This window comes from Cryptomeria japonica, chromosome 8 (assembly GCF_030272615.1).
Source record: "Cryptomeria japonica chromosome 8, Sugi_1.0, whole genome shotgun sequence".
NCBI lineage: Eukaryota > Viridiplantae > Streptophyta > Pinopsida > Cupressales > Cupressaceae > Cryptomeria > Cryptomeria japonica.
The window spans coordinates 522,318,268-522,327,437 of record NC_081412.1 but is presented as its reverse complement, the minus strand read 5'-3'; positions in this window follow the sequence as shown (position 1 = coordinate 522,327,437).

The following is a 9,170-nucleotide window of genomic DNA, read 5'->3' as shown; positions in this document are numbered from 1 at the left end:
ATACTAAACTGCAATCTGAGTCATCTCTTGTTACTGCATCATCATTTCATTTTCTAGTTTTAAGAAACAGATCTCAACACCTATAAGGTGCTTGATTGACCAAACAACCACTTTGTTTATCCTTCAACCGATTAGTCTTATACCAACATATTGCTTAAGTGTGTCAATAATGCATATTTGGGAAGCATTGAATCCTTCATACTATTTGCAGCCATTACCACACCTCCTTGCCTATGAGCTTGGCCTTATTCACCGATAAGTGTTAGTCATCAATGACAATACTAACTGATGAGCCAATTGTGCCAACACCATTAGTTATGCCAATAATATCTTTAGCAACCAGTCAATTCTTCTTTTGTTGGACTTGATCTTGAGTAATGATCTTACTCCCCCTTTTTTACACTCCCCCTTTTCACTGGCTTCCATTCATGTCATATCTGATTGCATCTCTTTTCATGTTCCATCTGACTTCACTCCCCCTTTGACAACAATGGCAAAGGTGTAGTCTAGACATCATGTTTCACACACTGCAATGACTGTTCCCCCTAATAGGAGTAGTCCATAATCATCGATCCACATACATAAAATTTTCAAGAAAATCATACCGGATTGATGTCGTTCCAATCTTCACTCACCTTAGAGAATGCAAGGGAATTACCCCTAGCTTACCTCTAAGATACTCAAAAGTATCCTTAGGTAGCGGCTTGGTGAATATGTCTGCAACCTGTTCCTTGGTTGGCACATATTCCAGTCTAACTTCTTTGTCATGTACCTATTCCCTAAAATAATGATATTTTATTGCAATATGCTTGGTTTTATAATGCATTACTGAGTTTTCTGATATGCTAATGACACTTGTATTGTCATAGTGTATCACCACCAGTTCAATCACCTTTTCTTGGATACCTTCCAAGATCTTGTTAATCCATACAACCTGTGTATAGTTGATTGCTACAAACACATACTTCACCTCAGATGTGGATTGAGAGATACAATTTTGTTTCTTGCTTGTCCATGACACAATCCTATCTCCAAGAAAGAATGCACCTCCACTAGTGCTCTTTCTGTCATCAATGTTCCCTACCCAATCTGCATCAGTGAAGATACTTAACCTGAAATTTCCTTTATGTGGATACCAGAGACCATACTCATCAGTCCCCTTAAGGTATTTGAATATCCTCTTAACCACCACCATATGAGTCTCTTTTGGATTTGCAGCAAATCTAGCAACCAAGCCAATTGCTTGTGCTATATCCGGTCTACTGTGCACTGCATACTACAACTTACCCATCATGGATCAGTATAGTGTCTCATTCACTTCATTAGCCTCATCATTTTTGAAAATCTTGCAACCTGTAACCATCAAAGTTCCAATAGGTTTGTTATCTTCCATTCCAAAGATCTTCAATATTTCCCTTATATATTTGGTTTGGCTAATGAATATACCATTCTTTAGTTGAGAAACTTGTAGACCAATGGAGAATTTAATTTCACCTATCATGGACATTTAAAATTCTTTCTTCATTTCTTCTCCAAAACCTTTGCTCATTTCATCATCTCCTTTAAAGATGATATCATCTACAAAAATCTCTACAATCAGATGTTTTACTTCTTTTCCATTCTTCAAATACAAGTTATTATTGTCATTGGTTCTCATGAATCCTATACTTATCAAGTATGAGTGCAGTCTCTCATACCAAGCTCTTGGTGCTTGTTTTAGCCCATACAGAGCCTTTTTTAGCTCACATACCATATCTCTTCCATCTTCTGAAGAAAACCCTTCTAGTTGCTCAATGTACACTTCTTCCTCTATAACACCATTTAAGAATGCTGATTTGACATCCATTTGGTAGACCTTAAACTTCATGTAAGAAGCATAAGCAAGCAAAATTCTGACCTCTTTTAGTCTAGCCACTGGTGCAAAGGTCTCTCTATAATCCAACCCTTCTTCCTGTGCATACCCTTTGCAGAATAACCTTGCTTTGTTTCTTACTATTTGACTGGTTTCATCCATTTTGTTTTTGAACACCCACTTGGTGCCTATCACATTTTTGTTCTTCGATCTAGGCACAAGGGTCTAGGTTTTATTTTTTTTAATGTGCTCTAGTTCTTCATCCATAGCCTTGATCTAGTCTTCATCTTTTAGAGCCTCCTTTGTTGTTTTGGGCTCAATTTTAGAGAGCAGACAGGTACTCTCCCTTGCTTTTCTTCTATTCAATACTCCTGTATTTTTATCACCAATTTTATTGTCAGCAGGATAATTGTTTCTGACATGCCTTGGTTGTACCAGTTCATTTCTTGGAGCTTCTTCTACCAGTTGTGTAGGTTCTACTTCACATGTTTCCTCATTTATAGCTACATTAGGATTCTCCATAGAAGGTTCGACCGATACAATATAATCGAATCCTTGACAGTCCTCTAGTTCACTCTTGTTGTCTTGTTCATTTTTCTTAGAGAACTCATCTACTCTGACATTTGCACTCTCCACAATCTTACCAGTCCTTTTGTTCAAACACTATATGCTTTACTCTTTGTGGAATAACCTAAGAAGGTTCCTTCATTACTCTTGGGATCAAACTTTCTAGAGTACTCATCCCTCTTAATGTACCACCTTCTTCCAAATACCTTGAAGTAACTCACATTGGGTGAGTATCCACACCATAATTCATATGGAGTCTTATTTGTCCCTTTCTTCACCTGTATCTGATTCAAGGTATACACAATAGTACTCACTACTTCTCTCCAGAAGGCATGTGGAATATCCTTCTGAATCATTAGAGTTCTCGTACAGGAAATTAGAGTTTTGTTTCTTCTTTTAGCAACCCCATTCTGTTCAGGTGTTCTGGGTGTAGACATCTGCCTCAAAATCCCCTATTGTTCACATTAATTTATGAACTCTTGAGAGGTGAACTCTCCTCCTCTATCTGATCTCAAACATTTCAGACTCTTACTAGTTCCTCTCTCCACTTGAGGCTTGAAAACCTTGAACATGTGTAAGGCTTCGGATTTTTCTTTCAAGAATACATCCCACACCATTCTTGAGAAATCATATACAAACAACATGAAGTACTAGTCCCCATAGAAACTCTTAGTCCTCATAGGACCACACAAATCTGTATTCACTAAGTCCAGCACATTCTTAGATGAATAAGATTTGCTTCTGAAACTAGATCCAATCAAATTTCCTAGATGACAATCTTTACACATAGCATTCTCAGGTTTCATAATGTCAGGCATACCTCTGACAGACTTCATTATATACTAACCTTTTCTATGCTATCAAAATTAATATGACACAATCTTTTGTGCCATAGCTAACTTTCTTCTACCTTTTCCATTAGGCAACTTCCTACAGTGGTGTCTAGGTAGAACAAATTACCTTTAGTTTTTTTACCGGTAGCAATCAGACCTCCCGATTTATCACTTATTTTGCATGTTCCTTCATTAAACTCCAACCGGTAACCCTTATTGTTAAGTTGTGCAACACTTAACATACTATACTTTAGCCCTTCTACCCAGTGAACACATTCACAATTGTTTTTATCATTTAGGGCAATAGATCCCTTACCTTTTACCACACGGGGAACATCATTGCCGAATCTCACCAGTCCTCCATCACAGTCCTCTATGCTGAGGAATTTGTTCCTGTCACTAGTCATGTGGTGAGTCCAACCACTATCAATTACCCAGTCTCCAGACCGGTTTGAACTGGAAATCAGTGCCATATCGCTTTCCTTTGTGCTATCTTCCTTTACCACTACAAATACAATCCCTTCTCCATCAGATCCTTCTGATTCTTCATCAGTATCTCCTTCTTCTGCAAGATAGCACTCCTTCTTTCTCTTCTCTTTGTATCTTCTAAAGTTATCCTTCCTATCATTGTTAGGGCATCTGGATGCTATATGACCTATTTTATTGCATGAGAAACATTTCAGGGGTAGTTTACCTTTGTACTTCTCTTTTCCTCTTGGCAGCCTTCTTGCTATTAGAGCTTCAAGCTCATCTTGTTCATGTTCTTCAGATAACAAGTTGTCATGTTCATGAGAATGACCTATTCTTGCAGCAGAACTATTTTTGGTTTCTTTTCTTCTCATTATTGGTGCAAGTGTCATGGAATATTTGAAGGCAACATCAATCTTAGGCATATTGTTATCATGGTTGCTCAGTTCAAAGGTAGTCAACTTACCGACCAGGGAGTCAAGTGTAACATTAACTGTTCCCAAAGATCTGAGTTCCTAAATTGCATAAACCCATATGGCATATTGTGGTAGCAAGGTTCTCAAGATTTTGTTGACCACATAATCTTCTTCAAGTTTTCCTCTAGCACTTCTGATGGAATTTACCACATCATTTATTCTTTTGTTGTACTGCTCTATATTTTCTCCTTCTTGCATCCTCATCTCATCAATTTTGCCTATTAAGTTGTCCACCTTAGCCTTTTGTACATGAGGATCTCCTCCATAAAATTCTTTATCTTGTTCCACATCTCATAAGTTGTTTTTAGATCTTGAACTTCAACATACTCATTATCGGATAGAGTACTAGCAATCACATCCATAGTTGTGATGTTATCTTGTTTCTCTTTGATCTGATCTGCAGTGAGAACCCCTGTAGTCTCATTGTACTCTATGATTACATGATTCTAGTATTGATATCCTAAGATTCTTAGGTAGAGCTTCATTCTAACACACCATAATGTGTAATTCTCCTTAGAGAACTTGGGACCTTCCTTTTTCATCATCTTGGATCTTTCCTTAAGTTGTTAAGCTCTTTTGAATCTAAGGACCAGAGCTTTGATACCAATTTTTAGTCCCAACTGATGCTGAGAGGGGAGGGGTGAATCAACACTATACCGGTTTCTTGTAAATTTAAACTTAATCAAAACTTCTATTCAAACTTAACACTTATCAGTATGAGTAGCATCTAATAAGAAGTATGCATACATAAAATCAAACACACATGACTACCAAGTTTTATCATGTGGAAACCCAGATAGGAGAAAACCATGGTGTGAGTAGAAACTCACAAAATCTGCACTCTTCTGGAGTACCTGGGTGAGGAGCCATCCTTGTTAGCAGATTACAAAGACACTGTTAGGTGCCACTTGGTTAAGGGATTTTCTTTAAGGCCTATTAGAACCTTTACCCTGTTAGAGGTAGCCTTGTTAAAGGACTTAGGATCATCATTTAAGATGTCACCTGGTTAAGGGATTTTACAAAGGGACCTATTAAAGTCCACCCTATTAAGGGATTTTACTGTTGTAGTTATTAGAAAACAACAGAGAGAATGATTTGTTGTAATAGCTACTCTTAGCTTGATTAGATCCAACTGAAGCTCTTCAATTTGATCAACGGTTACACTAACTTTGCACTCTACTGGTGCTTTGCATTCTTTCTTTTCTCTTCACACTATCCAAGATCTGCACACTCTCTTCACCACTTTGCTATTCACTTAGCAGTTTTGCCCTCTTTACCTTGCTAGATCGCCTTTCTTCAAAATCCCACTTTGCAAATTTTACGATCAATCTTTTTGGTTTTGCCAAAAACCTTTATACCATATTTTACCAACACATACCCATTGATTCCTCAATCAATTTGCACCTAACACTTGGTAGATTTGAAATTCAAACCTTTCCTAATCTTCCTGCACTCTCTTTGCACGCTCTACATCAATCTTGCTAGCAACTCATCCTTATTTGCCTTTGCAATTCATAATTTCACCAACCTCTGGGTCGTGTTCTATCTTTTTAATGCAAACTAGAAAATCCACACAAATCTCACCCTAACTAGTTGTTAACTGATGTAGACTTCATGTAATTCCCGCCAAAATACCCTAAAGAAACTAAACAATAATATACAAATGGAGATAAAAAAAATTTAGTTAACATCTAATAACAACTAATGCAACACATAACATCTCCATCTATTTATATTCATTAACCAATTAACCAATATGAACATACTTCATTGTTCATTCATCAAATAACACAACATCAATAACCTTCCTCTAGGGTACTTTAACATCATTACTTAATTCATTTCCACAATAACATACTACACACTCAATATGTATATTTCACCTTCATTAATGCATCATATTCTAATTCTCTAACCATGAGATATGCAATCTGCAACATTACTTATTCCTCATGATATGCATAATTTTCTTTCTACCAACTCATTTATGTGAAGTCATTCCCATTTATTACATTCAATTAACATCTTCTAACATATTCACTTTCTAATCTATGAATATTCCTCTTTCAAGATTATTTAACATTCTAATTAGCCTCTAAACATTCCATGAAATAATACAGCTAATCCATAAAGCAATTTCCATTCTATTCCAACTATAATCCTCTTATTCCCATGATTCATAAAATCACATCTCTACAACAATACAATTATAATGTCTCTAAATTCCAACTACAATTCATCTTACAATACGAATACTTTAAATACATCATGAGCATAGCTCTTTCTACTTACAAGATTCTATCTATGATATACCAAAGATATTACATTACATATATTCCATCTTATCCATTACATAAATCTGCTACAAGGTACATCCATAGTGCATCATGAAGAAGAATCCACATCCACGCAAGAAGAATCCAAGAGAACATCCCAATGGCTAAAAGCACCAACCTCCGAACCATGTGGAACCAAAGGAACCATCCCCCGTGCTAGGAGATGACACAAGGTCCCAACACACACTCTAAACCTAAGCTGGTACCTAAAACCAAGGAGACTAACCACACAAGGACTCTCAAGCAAGATCCTACATAATACAACAAGAATGACTCGTAGAGGCATAAAACTCATCAAGACATAAATGCATCCAATAAGCATAATCACAAATCATAAAGGGAAAACATGTGTAGGAGTGGAGTGTCATCACATACCATCCTCACAACATAATAACATAATAACGCGTGGTACTAGCCTGGTGGACATGTGGAGCCATCTCAACCTATGAGAGACTTAAGGGAGATTAGCTTACCATCTTCATGACCTTCTCATACTTATCCTAAAACATCCTCCCTAGGACTAAGTCATGAGGCACAAATCAATTTATCATCTTATTAATTAATCTAACTACCCAACCCATCAATTATTAGGTTATCACTTATTTACAAGTCATGGAAAACTCCAATGTGCCCTGGCGGTCTAGACTTCATGCATCCTTACAAGGAACCTCATGCAAGCCTATCTCTCATGACCCTAGTCATCACAAGGAAGCCCACTCCTCCTAACATAGCCCAACAATAAATCACAAGAGGCTCTATCACATAAATACTTGAAAAACAATACTCAAAGTAGCCAACAACTTCCACACATATTCTTACAACATAAACAAGGCTACAACAACATCAATATAACAAAATGAGCCTCTTGGCTAACAATAAACAAAGGTATAACAAGCCATCAAATGTTGTCTTCAAATAAAGAATAACATCATAGCAAGGCCTACTCACTTGCTAGTCCAAAACAACATAAAAATCATCTCAATCGTCCATGGCCTATTCACATGGAAGAGAGTTTAAAATACCCACAATGGTATAGAGAGTAAATATATATAAACCATCAAAATACATCAAGACTGATAAAAGCTAGATCTGGAAAGTACTGACAGACCTCAAATAAAGCCTCTGGTACAAAATCAATTCGGAAAAATACTTCAAAAATGACCAAAACTAGGAAAATACAAAACACAGTCAAGTTAGCGCTTTTGCCCCGCAGGACAACACTTATGCCACATTGAACAACACAAATGCAACAAAAGACAATGCTTATGCATTCCAGAATCGCACATATGCATTCTGAAACAGCACTTATGTTTCCAGAATCACACTTATGCATCCTAAGACAACACTTATGCAGCACAGAGCAACACAAATGCATCACAAAATAACACAAACGCATCCCAGAACAACGCTTTTGCAGAAACAACGTTTATGCATAAAACTTATAGAAACATCAGACAAATTTCCGGTAAAATAACAAATCATAGACTTAACAAAAATGCTCGGAAAACATATGGAAAGAGACGCCCAGAAATAAGGATTACTTGGGTATAAACACAATAAAATATCTCCAATTGTAGATCAAGATTTACTCACATAACTTCACGGCATAAAATGAGCCGAACCACTGCAAAAACTCACAGAGCAACAATGAAGATAGTCCCAAACAATCACAACTAAAGGACTCACAAAGGAAGACCAATCTCGTCTCATACAGGAGAGGGATTAATCAACCAAAGGTTTCCACAGCAAATTCATAGAGCCGTGAAATGCCATACACAGGAAAAACCAATAAATTTCCCAACAACTATATAAAACTCAAACAATATAATGCTTTCCTTCCTAAATATTAAACTTCAATAGCATTAAAACTATAGAATGAAATACCTTTTCAACCCAAACCCAAAACAATGCAGACACAAGCATACACAGAGAAGCCATTGAAAACAAATGCAAAGAAAAAGAACTCCAACCTGCAACTTGAAGTAATGGAAAATGAAGCTGAAGAAGAGATCCCACAAGCCAACCAAGTCCAATCCAAGCTACAGCCAAATCCAAGAGAGAAGATGTAGTGCCCCTACCCTAGTCAGCTTTGTAAAACCGGTTTGACCTTAGTTGACTTTTTTTATGTGGCATTCTTGAATGGTTGATTTACTGTGATGTAATGTTGTAGTCAGATATTATGATTATTGTGCGTACCTATTAATGTGCTTTCGCATCGATTCTTATGTAAGTTTAATTGTTTCCTTGATTCTTGTTATTGATCTCGAGCTAACACTTTCATTATATATATATATATATATATATATATATATATATATATATACTTGTGTGACCTGGTTGTAGGAGATTGCAGGTACAGTACCGTCATGGTGCGAGGTTCGTCTTCATCTAGATTCGCAGGGTTGAGTATACCTCTTTCGCCCTTAGAATTTGGGTTAGGTTGTTGTAAACCCCTCATTTTACCCTAGTCATGCTCAAGTGAGCGTCACTTATGAATCGTCAACTTCCCTTTTCGTTTGGGTTTGCAGGTCGTGTATTTGGTTGGCTTTCTTGGTTTGCGTGCCTTGCGTGTGGTAAAAATTGAGAATTTTGTCCTAAGTATTTAATTTGATTTAATGTGTTCATTCATGATTAGTAA